The sequence below is a fragment of the Prionailurus bengalensis genome, chromosome F2 (genome assembly GCF_016509475.1).
Source record: "Prionailurus bengalensis isolate Pbe53 chromosome F2, Fcat_Pben_1.1_paternal_pri, whole genome shotgun sequence".
Lineage (NCBI taxonomy): Eukaryota > Metazoa > Chordata > Mammalia > Carnivora > Felidae > Prionailurus > Prionailurus bengalensis.
Genome location: NC_057353.1, coordinates 39328031 through 39344102, shown reverse-complemented (window position 1 = coordinate 39344102; position 16072 = coordinate 39328031).

Sequence of the window (16072 nt, the reverse complement as noted above, 5' to 3'; positions counted from 1 at the left end):
AAATTTCTTTTGTTCTGGTATTCCATGAAGCTCTGTTATTTTGAGTTTCCCATCCATGCTTTTTTGGATGGAGCAGTGCCCTAATGGGGAGTCCATTAAGAGTGAGTCTCAAACATTGCGACATTTTGCTCCCTAGAGCAAACAAACTTTTCTTTCAGTAAGACAGAAGACATCAGTTTTAAGGAAATATTTGGGTGAAACATTTCATCCAAGGAACCAATTTAGCTGTGTAGAAATAACTACCCACAAATGCATGCATCAATTTGGAGACATTTGTCTAATACAGGTTTGTCTAATACAAATAGACATTTGACTAATACTAAGCCAGAATTAGTCGATGAGAGAGCATGTAAATTTGAATGACAAACAGAATACATGTCTCATTTGGTTGAGATTTTTCCATAAGAATAACATTTTAAAAAACAACCTGTTTTATATATAGAAAGAGGGCTACAGCTACCTAACAAACTTCCTGAGTCAATTCTGCAATATTTCTTGTGAGATAAAGCAAGATCAAAACAGCATAAAAAGGAAGTAATGGGAGTAGCATGTTTTTTTCATCCTTCAATTTCCCTTATTTTTTTTTAATTTTCCAGAGATTGAAGCTTTGTCTTCCTGAGAGAACAGGATGCTTAATATTACTTTCAAAATACTATAACTTAGCTAAAATAGGGAAGCAAAGGAGAAAAGATTGAAAATTTCTCCATGGTGAAAGAGGGGAGAAAAACCATACACAGTATACTAGTTACAAGTTAAGTCCTCTTAACTGATTTATTTTACTATTTTTTGTTCAAGTAACCTATTTAAAAACGCATCCGTGCATAGATTGCCCCTATTATTAATAGTAAATGTACATTTCAACCTGTCAAGTTTTTCTAGCCCCACTTCTGCAAGGTTCTTTTTTTTTTTTTTTTTTTTTTTTTAGGAAAAAAAATTTAAAAAGCAAAGGCATTTCCTAGGGCACATGCTGCTAGACACCCAGCATTTATCTTATCTCAGTTGATGACTTTCCTTTTATCCTGAAATGATTTGACAATGACTCTATGATTTCCTGTACAAATTACCCTTTGAAAGTGGCAGTGGCGCTTGGCAGCGATCTTCACTTAATTACTGAGTGGATTATTAGCATACGGCTCCCCCCCCCCTTCATTTCTTTATATCTTCTAGATTGCGTTGACAGTTCCCTTTCATTGCCTGCTTTAACTCACTGAATACTAAACATTATGCAGATTGCAGCTGAGAAGTACCCAGGCTACTCCAAACCCCTAGTCTGCACCAAAACCTTTTTGATGGAGAAGAATTTCCAGGTCAGAAATCAATAGCGTGTCTGAGAAGTGCATTTGTGGGTTTTCTTAATTTAGATTGGGGTGGGGTAGTGCAAAGCACTAATGTTCAAAAGTGAATATTCCTCCGTGATCTTTCTGGAAAACAATGAGTTTTGTTCCTTCCTTTAATATCCTCTGTCTTTAAATAGACTGAGATCTTGAGATTCTATTTCTCTTATACTCCTTCAGCTACCTAACTTGGGAGGGGATTAAGGAGACCCTGTTTTGAGAAATGGTAAGTTTCACTCCTTATCAGGCTCTGAAGTCAAGGGACCGATAAGCTGACCTCCCTGGCATGTGTGAAGTGTTATTTATTGTTTGCCAGGCAAGACAAATGCAAATGATAAATTGCAAAGATCTCTTCAGCACTCTCAGAAGGAACCTTCTCTTCTGTCTTGGCTCCCATCTTCTGGCACAAATTTGCACATATGTCGGGCATTCTCCATCCAGATCTTTATCCTTTTTTTTTTTTTTCTCCCTGAACTGCATTCTAAAGCATCTTCCACATTTCCCAGGGTATAGTAGGGACATGAACCCCTTCCCATTTCAGCCTTATGGTATAGCTTAGTGCATGTTTTTGTTTTTGTTTTTGTTTTTTTCTCTGTCTGCCTCTCCTTGGGAGGAGAATACAATACATGAGTGATTTCAGGACTTGGTGGCAGTGACACCAAAGCAATGGGAGTCAGCGCGGGTGGGGGGAACAGCTGGGTGCTGACTATGTCATCTCCATTCCAGGACTATCAACCACCAGCTTTATTCTTCTACTGTTACATCTGCTATGAAATGCGGGTCTTCCAGGTGGCAACCCAACATGCTGTCCAGTGCTATGAGGCCATTTAAATGCTTTGAGCTAATGCTGCATATCCATTTTCTAAACAAGTTAGCAGATACCATATGCAGCAATTAAAGTTTTATTGAGTGGTGCCTGCTTACCATACTGAATTTGGATTGGCTACCATCTGTCTCAAAGCCTGTGGTACCATCCCTGTTGCTTGAGAGAGCATTTGTAAGGATAGGAGATTTTTCTCAACTTCTGAAGAAGCTGCTTGCATGATTTTTCACATGCAGGCCCACAAAAGTGGAATTGGTACAAATGAAAAGTACCAGACAATTAGAAGTTAGGATGGCGTACATATTTTTGAGTGGGATAGGCCACTACACTGAGAACGCCCCATCTTGTAGCTTCCACCCCGGCTGTTTTTAATACATATGTGCTATTTTTCAGACATGTCTTCTAGGGGCAACTCAATGAACCAAAATCAGGAGTGGGCCAAGGACATGGGAATTGTTTTGCCTCTGTAAGAATCAATGTAATTGTTCGCACTTTCTAGGAAAATTTTACCTGGAACCACAGGGAAAAATTAAAATATAAATTTACATTTTACTCATTCTGCTGGTAAGTCTCTACGGGGACAAAGCTGTTTAAGATCAATCAGAGCTGAACAAAGGGTTTTGAAGAAAGCATTTATTAAAATTTAAGTAACGTCTAAATACTTGAGCTATGATGCTTTACTAATACGTTGTTAATGTTTGATGTTTTCTCAGACATATTTATCTTTATACCTTTGACCTCCATGAATGCTCAGAGGGAAAAACGTATTATAGGGAAGTTCAAAACCTCCTCAAATTTTTAAAACAGCTGCCTGAGTATTAGTGTAGACCAATAGAATAAAGACTGGAGATCAAATCTGTTAACAAACTCCGGGTTGCACGGATCTTGGATATATTGCTTGACATTTCTGTGGATACTGTTCCATAGGAAAATAATGGATGTGTTCAAGCCTTGTTGATTCTGTCCCTTTTAACCCTAATGAGAACTTCTGAGCTGAGGCTTTGTATATTGAAAAGAGTTGGTAAGTGAGAAGATAAATAGCTTTTTTCTTTCTTTTCTTTTCTTTCCTTTCTAATAGCTTCATTGTATCATATGTTGATGCTGCTCATTAGAACTTCCTCACTATTCAGGTCCTAGTAAGCAACGTCACATTTCATGAGTGACAAGTTCATATCACAGTCTTAAGCCTCATGTACTTAGAGGAAAAGTGACGCGCTTGAACGAGAGTACTGAATATGATTTAGAAGTCTTGCCCTACATACTGGCCTCAGAAATGCTATTCACTAGGTAGGAGAATCACCAGTCCCTCTGAGTCTTTTTTCCTGTTCTGTAACATGAAGCTCAAAATCCATGTCCGCTTTCCTTCGGATTACTGTGAGATTTCAAAGACTCTATAAATCTCTGTAAATAATCATTAAAATGTGAAGTGAAAAATAGTTTGCAAATTATTAAATAATGTCACAAATCCAACCCACCTTTCCACCGAAGACCAAATGTCATGTCTTTCACAAAACCTTTAAAATAACATGAATCAGGGGCACCTGGGTGACCCAGTCTGTTGAGCAGCCGACTCTTGACTTTGGCTCAGGTCGTGATCTCAAGGTTGTGAGATCAAGCTCCCAATGGGAGCGCTGCCGGGGATTCTCTCTCCCTCGCCCTCTGCCCCTCCCCCACTGTCTCTCTCCCTCTAAAAATAAATAAATATTTTTAAAAATTAACATGAATCATCCATATCTCCTCTCAACCCAAACAGCAATGTATTTGTATCGGTCTAAAGACATGCTTCCCTCTTTATTATAATCTGAGAGAGGAGATCCACCACAACCATCTAAACTTTTGCTTTTTGACTTGTGTGGTCCACGCAACTGAAGCACCAGCCAGCATCACATGAGAACTTTATGGAAACTCAGAATTTCAGGTCTCTCCCAGACCTACCAAATGAGAATCTGTGTTTCATAAGATCATCAAGTAAGTAGTAGAAATATTAAAGTTTGAGGGGCACTTGTGTGCCCCTCAGTTGAGCATCTGACCCTCAGTTTTGCCTCAGGTCATGGTTTTGTGGATTTGAGTGCCATGTTTGGACTGAGCCTGCTTGAGATTCTCTGTCTTCCTCTCTCTCTGTCCCTACCCCATTCGTGCTGTTTCTGTCTCTCTCAAAATAAATAAACTTAAAAGAAAGAAAGAAAGAGAGAAACAGAAAGAGAAAGAAAGAGAAAAAGAAAGAAAGAAAGAAAGAAAGAAAGAAAGAAAGAAAGAAAGAAAAAAAGGAAGAAATGTTAAAATTTGAGACACAGTGTTCTATACAATGACTTTAATTCTCAGGAAATTTATTATTCTTTTTTTTTTTCAACGTTTATTTATTTTTGGGACAGAGAGAGACAGAGCATGAACGGGGGAGGGGCAGAGAGAGAGGGAGACACAGAATCAGAAACAGGCTCCAGGCTCTGAGCCATCATCAGCCCAGAGCCCGACGCGGGACTCGAACTCCCGGACCGCGAGATCGAGACCTGGCTGAAGTCGGACGCTTAACCGACTGCGCCACCCAGGCGCCCCTATTATTCTTTTTATTTAAGATATTTACTATAAATGAAGATCTTGTGGGGCCTAAAAGCATATTGGCACAACCCTATCATTTCAAGAATAAGAGAAAGAAAATTCCAACTGGGATTCATATAAATTGGAATTTGCATAAAATTTAATGTCTGGTTCACTCACTTATTGATTATTTATTCATTCATTCATTCATTCATTCATCAATTATTGAGCATCTATTGTGAACCAGACACTGTAGTATATATGGAGAATTCATTTTGGAATAAGACATGATGCCCAATATCAAAGGGCTTCTAGAGAGAGCAGATGAAAGTTTTCTCACTCCTATGAGGTATTCCTTTAGTCATCCCACAGAAGTCTTCCTTAACAGGTGTCTGATTCTGCCTAGTCTTACACTTGTCTTACATTTCTTCCAGACTCACTTATTTATCTTCATTGCTACGACACTGGAAAATCTACACTTAATGAATTTGGGGGGCGCCTGGGTGGTTCAGTTGGTTGAGCATCCGACTCAATTTCAGCTCAGGTCAGGATCCCAGGGTCCTGGGATCAAGCCCTGTGTCTGGCTTCATGCTAAGCATGGAGTCTGCTTAAGACTCTCTCTCTCTCTCTCTCTCTCTCTCTCTTTCTCTCCCTCTCTGCCCTTCTCCCCTGCTTGTGCTCTTTCTCTCTCTTTAAAAGAAGAACAAGAACAAGAACAAGAACAAGAACAAGAAGAAAGGACAAGAACAAGAAAGTAAGAATAAAAAAATAAAAAGTAAATGGATTTGATGAAATCAAGTGTCATTCTTTGGCTACTCATACAAGAGAAAAATGGCTCATTGGCCAACATTGTATCATAGTATTAGCAGATACATCTAATCTGTGATTCTCGCCTATTCTCTAACCCATGCCCACCCTAACCTAGAATTAATATTATCATGCAACAATAATAGTTAATATATATGGAGACTTCCCCATATGCCCAGAATGGTTCTAAGCATGTCACATGTATTATCTTATTTAATCATCACAGGTATCCTAAGAGGCAAACATCATCCCCTTTTTACAGAGGAACTAACTGAGGCACTGAAAAATCACGTAAGAGAGTAATAGAGATACCTTCAAGTATCTCTAGGCTGTATGAATTTAATTTTTTTTAATGTTTAGCTTTGAGAGAGAGACAGAGACAGAGTATAAGATGGGGTTGGGGCGGGGGAGGGGGAGGCAGAGAGAGAGAGAGGGAGACACAGAATCTGAAGCATGCTCCAAGCTCTGAGCTGTCAGCACGGAGCCAGATGAAGGGCTTAAACTCATGAACTGCGAGAACATGACCTGAGCGGAAGTCAGATGCTTAACTGACTGATCCCCCAGGCGCCCCTAGGCAGTCTGAATTTAAAGCCTATCATTATATATAAAGCCTTAAGGTAATGATAGTACCTTTGAAATGATTTCCAACAGGATACATTGTCTCTAATTACGTATTCTATTCTTTCTGTCCTGAAACTGGCAGATCTCCCACCAATGGCAATAGTAGTTCTAGACACATTAGTCCCAAATAGCTCTTCCAAAAGAATTAAACAAACTGATGAAGATCTTAAGCTTAATTAAACTACATTAATTTTCCTGACTGAAAGGTCAGTAGAAGCCAAGAGGAACTACAGTTTCAATTATTTATTGACTGCATAGTGTTCTTCCTCCACGAACAGTAACTCTCTAATTTTTGTAACTATAAATATCTTGCATTTTGTTTGTTAGACAACATTGAATGAATGCCTTGCATTGTCACTATGATGGTTTCTTACAGTATGTGCTTCTCACCTTTCCTGTTGGAGATTCTCATCATCGAGCCATTTGTCTCTAAGTGGTCTGAAAACGTACTTAGATCTCAATGGCCGATAGGACTTTCATACAGAGGCTTGGTCATTGAAGTCTAAAGGGTGACCCTATCATCAGTCTAAGAGTTTCTGGCACCCATCTTCTTGCTCATTACTGCCTCACTTTTATACTTGGACTTAATTGTTGCATGGACAGAAGCCAAGTCTGCAGAAGAGTAAATGATCTGATTGTAATGAGTTACAGGTTCAAGTACCTCCTTCTGTGTGTTGTCACTATGGAGCAATGTGCCGGTCACTTGGCTAATGCTCTAGTTTCTAAACTGCTTGTGTTCTTTGTTTTGGCTCCTTCTTCCTGCATTTCTCTGATTATTAGTACCTCCAAGCGAAGGTAAGTTCAGAAATTGTGTTAAATGACTGAGTATTGATGTTCTAGCAAAGTCTAGAGATTATTTACACCTTCAGCTGTTCTATTCTTCATGAGCTGAGGCAATCAGTGATGCATGCTATAATGTCATGGTCTTCTCAACATTAGAGCATGCAAAAGATGTGTTAGTACACATTGTTTATTTGAAAGAGACACATTTCTAGAACCTCACTGTAACACTGTTGACTCTACTGAAAAATTCCTCTGAAAGCCTAGACTAGTAATTAAACACCCAAAGGTATCCTTATAAGGTAGTTTTACCAAAAAAACGGTCTCAGGGTACATGCCCAAAGGTCATGTTGCATATAAAGGCTCCAGGCAATTTCTTTCAATGAGCTCAAGACACCAGCCTATAACCAGTAGTCATTTCCACCCCTTGGCCTCTACTTCCAGGGCTTGTCATTGATTGCAATTTTGCCCTTGGCTCTACAAACAGCTTTGCTCAGAACTTTTGTGCTACCTTGATTTGCAGCTACATAGAGCTCTCAATGGTCTACGGGTGTGTTGCATTGTTCACAATCCTCTTTGGAGACTTTCTGTTAGCCTATATGCAACCTCGTATTCCTTCAGCAATAATTTCTTAAGCATATGCTCCAAGAAATAGTAAAATGCTCATGATCGAAATCTTCAACAATGCCCATTGACTAGAATATATCATCAGAGCTCCTCACGCTTGAATTAGAGATTCTCCAGGACCTGGAAACCACCTCGGTTTGCTTTTGTGATTCCAATTTCTTCCTTCCTCCAAGTCTCCTCTTTAATCACTGAGTTACTTCTTGTAAGTAATAATAAAATAAAAGCAAGTGAGACCCCAGCCTGGCGGGATATATTCGTGGTTCACTCACACTAACTAGCAAGATTGGGAAATAGTCTATGCTTGTGTCGCTGGGATTGTTAGTACAGTGAGCCTGGTGAACCAGCGCTTATGTGCTCTGTGTGTATAGTGCCTTTACTTGACTCCCTTTGAATGAGATCAGGTAAAAATTGGCCTGTCTTCCAGCCATTGAGGTCAGTGTTTCCATCAGTGTCTCTAGGGAATGGAATACTAGGAGGAACTTCAGAAAGTAGGCTTGGGCCTCCTTGGCTCATTTGCCGCATTCCCTCTAGCTTTCCCTTGATTTTCTACTGAGAATCTCTTAAATTTCCTCATCTAGATCCCCTCTATGAATTCAGATTGTACCTAATAATAGAAACCATGCCTTTCCCAGAATACTTATTACTGAAGTCCTGATTAGGCATGTTTGATCCATGTAATTATGATTTGCGTTCTTGGATATGGCACCCTGTGCATCTCAAATCCCACCCTTCCGTGCCACTCATTGCAATTTCTTGGTTTGTTTTCCCTAACCCCACCTGGACACCACAGGTCAGTCTCCAGCCTAACCCCTCCCCACTCTGTTTTCAACATCCAACTTACTAGTGAGTGAGGTCATAATACTTAGGGCAATAAAGAACAAACATAGGTGTACCTCAAAATCAACATGTCTACAATCAAAGTATATGCTTTCCCACCCCTGCTCCATCTTGAGAAGTAGAAAAATGTTCACTCCCTTCAAATTAGAGGGGTTTTTCTCATCTTTATGAATTATATTCAAGTCTTACCAATTATGGTCTGAGAAACTGAAGGGCTCCAACCTCAAAAGAGGAAAGCAGAAAAAAATCTAAGTCTCTGTAAAATACATATTACTTTTGGAAAATACAATTTTTCAGACAATATAATTAAATGAATTCTATCCAAGTCCTATCAATTCTCTCTCCCAAGTGTCTCCTGAATTTGAGTTGCTCACTGCCTTACCACAGCTACTATTACCACACCAGGAATACATAAAATCTCTTTTCTGGAATATTGTAAACATCTAATTTGCCTCCCTGATTTTATTCCCTTGGAATTCATAGGTATCCTTTACCCAGATGGCCATCAGTAAGCTCTCTGAATCACTACTATAATCATGACTCTCATCCTTCTAGATCCTTCAGGGGTGAAATGAGCCCTGAGCACGTCTGATAATATTGTCTTCTCCTTCTTTATATATGTTTAAAATATGTTCTGTGTGCCCTTATGTATCTTACATAGATACATAAGGCAAAGGAGTTAATACAAATACCAGGTTGTCAGATTTTCTTACTAGTGGCATCTTTAATCAAAGAATACATGGTTAGAGGTTTGGCAATAGACTAGGTCTTTCACGGCCAATATTTAAGACCTGCTGCACTGCAAGCTGTCTATTTTCATCAAAATTATGTCTTCCTCAGACAGTCATTTGCTCAGGTTCCAAGATGTCCTACCTGGGAAGTATGAGCTTCTTGGAAGACAAGAAATTTGGAGTTTCTCCAGGTGGGCACAAAAAAAGCCCTCCATTTGTTACTAATAACCCCTAAATTATGTATCTTCCGCAGAGAATATTAGATTTTCCTCTGCTTTCCTTTTTGGAGCTTGGGATTCTGCTTCAGCTTCTCCAACAATAATCATCAACCAATGATATTCATTATTGCAGTGACTGAACACCTTCATATACCAGGACCTGTGTAAGCTCCATAACTGTCATAGCATCCCTACAAGGTAAGCAATATTAGCCCTAATTTTGGGATGAGGAATCTGATAATGAAATTCACCCAGATAGTGAATAGAAATAATGAATGACAAATCATGGATAGTCTGTCCAAATCCAAAGTCTTTACTCTTAACCATACCATCATAACCACACACTTCCCTGAATCAATAATTAAGTAATAGCATTATTATTTTTTTATTATTATTCATCTCTCTGGGTGAACACCTCTCATCACCTTTGTCTCAATGGCAGAGACCCAGTAACATACTGGGAATTCTTATAAATTCTATCACACTGACTTGTCATGTTAAACAGGATTCATATAGGGGCGCCTGGGTGGCTCAGTTGGTTAAGTTACTGACTTTGGCTCAGGTCATGATCTCACAGTTTGTGGGTTTGAGCCCCACATCTGGCTCTGTGCTGAACGCTTGCTTGGAGCCTGGAGCCTGCTTCAGATTCTGTCTCCTTCTCTGTCTGCCCCTCACTTGCTTGTGTTCTGTCTCACTCTGTCTCTCAAAAATAGATAAATGTAAAAAAAAAAAAAAATTTAAACAGGGTTCACATAAGATATTCTACAAAACCCAGGCAGTATTATTTGAAGCTTCACAGACATTTGAACCATCTTATTATTTTGTAGCACCTAAGTCAGTTTGAGCTGAAGGCCATCTTGTCAGTTTGTTGTCTGCTGAGGTATTTGGAAAATCCTAAAATATGGTCATCAGACTTATATCATCTGGCAGTAATTGGGAGAGGAGCATTTTAATGGCATTTTCTCTCTTTCTTTAACATTTTATTATGGATGATTTTAATATATACAAAAGTTGGGGCACCTGGGTGACTCAGTTGGTTAAGCTTCAGACTCTTGACTTTGGCTCAGGTCATGATCTCACGGTTCATGGGATTGAGCCCCACGTCTGGCTCTGTACTGACAGGGCAGAGTCTTCTTGGGATTCTCTCTCTCTCTCTTTGCCTCTCCCCCACTCTCTCTCTCAAAATAAATAAACTATATATATATATATATATGTATATATATATATGCACAAAAGTAGAGAGAACAGCACAATAAATCCCCATGTTCCTCTCCCCCAGTTCTAGCAATCAACTCTCCTTTCACCTGTAACTTTTCGTTTCTCCCCTCACTGGATTATCTTGAAGCAAATGTCAGATATATCATTTCATTCATACAGATTGCAGATTTTATTAACTTTCTTAAACAATTGCAACACCATTATCTACACCTAAAAATTAACAATGATTCCTTATTGACATTAAATATGCAGTCTGTGTTTGAACTTCCTCCAACTTTGCTTCTTATGAATTATTTTCACAGTTTCCCTATTCTAACTGGATTTCAAACAAGGTCCGTAATTTTCATTTAATTGATATGTACTCCTAAGTCCATTTTAGTCTATATGTCAGTTTTTTGTTTTTTTGTTTTTTTTTTTTAAGAATCTTGGTCTTTGGGGAGTGCCTGAGTGGCTCAGTTAAGCATCCAACTCTTGATTTCGACTCAGGTCAGGAGCTTAGATTTCATGGGATCAAGCTCAGTATTGGACGCTGTGCTGACAGTGTGGAGCCTGCTTAGGATTCTCTCTCCCCCTCTCTCTCTCTGCCCATTCCCCCCCAAAATAAATAAATAAACATTTTTTTAGAAAAAGAATGTGAGAATCTTTGTCTTTTGTCTTATAGAGTTGCGTTCATGCTAAAATTTACTGATTCTATCCCTATAGCGTCACTTAATGTATTCCTCGGTCCTTTGAATTTTCTGTAAATTGGTAGAGACGTGATCTGATTCAGTTTGATGGGTTTTTTTTGGGGAGGTGGCAATATTTTATTTTCAAATGTCACAGGAGGGAGGCTGTTTTATTGTAGTTATTATTCTCATTGATACCTTAAATTGTCCCTTTTTTGTCTACTGCAAGCCTCTTCCAAGGTCCTGAGTTTTCATGACACAACCCCCACTGTCTTTGGTAGCATCCTTGTTTCCTAGTACTTCAAGCTGTTTCAGCTTCACCTTACACCTTCCGGTGCTCAGCTTGGAATCAGCAATTTGTCCAATAAGCCCATTTTGAAGCCCATTTAAAAAAAATTTTTTTTTTCAACGTTTATTTATTTTTGGGACAGAGAGAGACAGAGCATGAACGGGGGAGGGGCAGAGAGAGAGGGAGACACAGAATTGGAAACAGGCTCCAGGCTCCGAGCCATCAGCCCAGAGCCCGACGCGGGGCTCGAACTCACGGACCGCGAGATCGTGACCTGGCTGAAGTCGGACGCTTAACCAACTGCGCCACCCAGGCGCCCCAAAGCCCATTTTAGGCTGTGATATGAGCGCTCCAGATATTCACGTCTCTAGACTGGAAATTGTTTCCAGGTCTTTTTAATGGACAGAAAGGGGTTTTGTGGTTTTTTTTTTTTTTATTTTGCTATTCAAATTTTCTTAAGTTGCTTACTTGATTTATATGTTACATACATAATAGTTTCAGAATAACAATAACCACAAGATTACTAACAACCATTTAAGATTTTTTTTAAATTTTTTGATTGGGATATCCTTAGGATATATTCCACTAGGGATAAAGATATATAGGCAAGTTACTGAATTTTAAAGTTATTTGAAGCAATTTCTTAGGTCTTCATTAAGCCATCAGCTCAGTACACAGTTCGGTTTATTTGTTTAATCTTGCTTTTAAATTTTAAAGACTCCTTTTTATCTTCATTTTAATTTAACTTTGTCATATATTCACATAAAATACAGTTCGAACATTAGATCAATCAAACAGGGTAAATTCAGAGTAGACACTCTTCCTTTCCTGTCCTTTCTCCCACGTTCCCTTTCTCCCTTTAGAAGTAATTGTTGGGTTGATTTGATGGTTTATTTTTACACTCTTAAATTGAAGAAAATATATATACATTTACAAATATTCAGAGACAGAGCAGAATGCTGTATGTACTTTTCTCTATCTTGTTTCTTTTTTCCTTTACCGTATCCTGAATATCACTTCGTAACAGTTTATATATATGCTCTTTATCTTTTAACAGATGCACAGTATTCCACCGTGTGGATGTGCATGGTTTATTCAACTGGCCCTAGTTATGATACACATTTAGGATATTTCCATTGCTATCGCAAATAGTATAATAATTAATATTTTCCTGCATATGTCTCTTGTATTTTTCTACATACCTTTGGAATATGTTTCTAGAAGAGGGATATCCGGGTCAGATGATAAATGTACATGAGAGTGTGCTAGATATTGCCAGATTCCCATGAATAATATATGAGATTATTCTTCTTCCTACAGAAAAAGAGTGCCTTTTCCCTACAGCCTCCCCAACAGCGTATGCTGTCAATTTTTGGATTTTTTTTTTCCTAATTGGCATTTCTCTTATTCTGAGTAAAGTTGAATATCTTTTCATATGTCCAAAAATTAATTGTACTTCTTTTCTGGCCCACGTCTCTATTAAGTTCTGGGGTTTTTCATCTTTATTTGTTCAGAATCTCTTATTTTACTAGGACTATTAACTTTTTGACTGTGAAGTGAGTTCAGTTTCTTTTTCACTTTGTCATCCTTTATGTTTTATTTTTTGTATGCCATGCAAAAGTTTTTGCTTCTTTCTTGGGTTGATCAATTGATTGCATTGTATGTAATGATGTGTATCAATCTTTTCCTTTTTTGGCTTTGGATTCTGGGTCATAACCAGGGAAGTTTAACCCATTCCCAGATTATAGATGAAATCCTCATGTTTCCTTTTTGTATTTACGTGAGTTAATTACTTACAATTACACCTCTTAATCCATATGACTTTAGCATAAAAGATGGTATGAGAATTAGATCCAATCTGATTTTTTTGTCTGGCTATCTACTTATCTCAACTCCACTTAATGAAAATTCCATTCTTTCATGACTAATTTGAGATAGCACTTTATTGTATACTAATTTTCCATATGCAATGTTAAGCCTATTTCTGAATTTTATAACATGTTATATTAATTTATCTGTCTATATTCATGAGACAACATATATTGCTTTAATTATAGAGGCTTTAAAATATATTTAATCTGGTAGGCTTGGTTCCCCCTCATTGCTCCTATTTTTCAGGGTTTTCCTGGATGTTCTTGCTTTTTATGCTCTTCCAAATAAATTTTATAATCAAATTGTCTGGGTCCATAACAAAACATGATGGTGTTTTTATAGAGATTGCATTGAATTTATAAATTCGCTTAGAGAGAACTGACATTTTTACTGACGATGAGTCTTTCAGTCCAAAACCATGGTTAACCATGTCCATTATTTGAAATCTACACTGTGTTTTACAGTTTTCCTCATATAGGTCTTGAACATTTTTTGGTTAAGTATTCTATTTTATAATTATCAGATTAAATAGACATGGATAAAGATATAGATATAATAAAATGCTAAGGAATTTAATGGCATTTTCACCTGCAACACATTTTCATGTGCCCCGTACCCTTTGGCCCATGGTATTACACTTCTTTTTATATCACCGACTTTCAGAGGGCATGTTAACCAAGCACAAAAGCAATCCTGGTAGAAAGGGAATTGCCCAACCACACAAGTTCTTAAATTTCAGCAATATCTCTAATTCTTAAGTGAAGTGGCAGGATGCATATTTGTAGTATGAAGAGATACAACATACACTATATGTACTTCATTGACATTGTCCTTTTTTCATTTCTTCAAACTATCATCCACCGTGTTATTAGAAACCCTAAACATACTAAGGAACCGAGTCTCCGTATTCTGAATATTTTTTTAAAAAAACAAAGCAATTGGGATTTTCATAACCTTAAGATAGCACAGCTTTGCAACTTTGACCAAATTAACCGTGACTTTACTGTTATTTCACCAAATAAATAAATTTCAACTGGAGAACTTGAGAATTTCCTCTTAATGGTTTTCTCACTGCAGACTAAATTCCCATACCTCCTCTTCTGATATTTAGTGACTGAAAATAATTTGCAGGGGGGCTTCCTGGAAGCATTCCAGTGCAAACAACCTAGAGAGTTATAGTTCTTCATTAAAAACAGGCTAATTTAAGCTTAATTGCCCTTTGGCTGATCTTTCTGGCTCTAAGCTCATTCATTCATAACCACAAATATAATAAAACAAAATATAGCATTTTCTTCTTTATAAAGATTTTTTCCAAAACTATTTTTCCACTTAAAAGCATGATGGCACCACAATGTGGTAGATTGCATTGTCGTTCCCAATTTTTTCCCATCCTAACATCAACACTCTTCTCATGGCCTCATTGTAGGTGGAGTAAACTTTCTTGTCCCTTGACTTTGGGCTTAGCCATGCCACTTCCTTGGGTCAGTGGCCTGTGGCAAGAAATGATGAAACATCATTTCTGAACCTAGAATCTAAGAAGCTTCATGTTATTCCTTGTGCCCTCTTGTAGCTCTGCCATTTAATAAGAAAAATATACCCCAACTCAAATTCTGACACCCAATTAAAACCCTGATCACCAATTCCAGTGTGTGCAAGGAAGTTTCCCCATACCACCAAGCAATTCACCAACACTAGCCGGGTATCCTACAATTCAATTCGATGCTGATACTATATACCCAGCGATGGCATCAGATCCCACAGATTAAGGGCTCAGTCCTTCAAGACTCCTCCTACTTCAGATGCCAACCACAGGTCCAGCTTGTCACCTGTGCTTCTGACTGACTGGCTGTAGATCGAGGTTCCAAAAACCCCTCCTTCGGTTCAGTTAATTTACTAAAGAAGCTCACAGCATCCAGAGAAACATTTTATTTAGCAGATCACTGGTTTATTACAAAATATATATAAAATATAAATATATTAATAAATATATAAACATATATTCATATAAAATATAAAAGATAAATAAATATATAATATATTATAATTATATATTATAATATAAAATATATGTAATATATAATTATATATAAATAAATATATAAATATATTATATTATTATATATAATTATATTTATAAATATATAAACAAACATGTATAAATATATACAAATAAATATATGTAATATCAACAAAAATATAAATAAAAATTTATATAAAATTTATATAAATATAAATATATAAATAAATATAAAATATAAATATATATTTATATGATATATATTTATATATATTATTATACAAAATATATTTATATTCTATATAATAAAAAAATTTTATACACATACACACACACACACACACACACACACATATAACTCAGGAATAGCCAGATGGACAATACATAGGGCAAGGTATGTGGGAAAGGTATGTGCAGAGCTTCCATGCTCTCTCCAGGTGTGCTACTCTCCATGCATCTCCCTGTGTTCACCCACCTGGAAACTCTCCAAATCTCATCCTTTGGGGGATTTATGGAGGATTCATTTCATAGGCATGATTGATTAAACCATTGGCCATTGGTGATTAATTCAACCTCCAGCCCCTCTCTCTCCTGAAAGGTTCAGGGGACTGGGACTGAAAGTTTCAACCCTCCAAACACATGGTTGGTCCTCCTGGCAACAGTCCCCATACTTAGATGTGGTCCAAAAGTTACCTCAT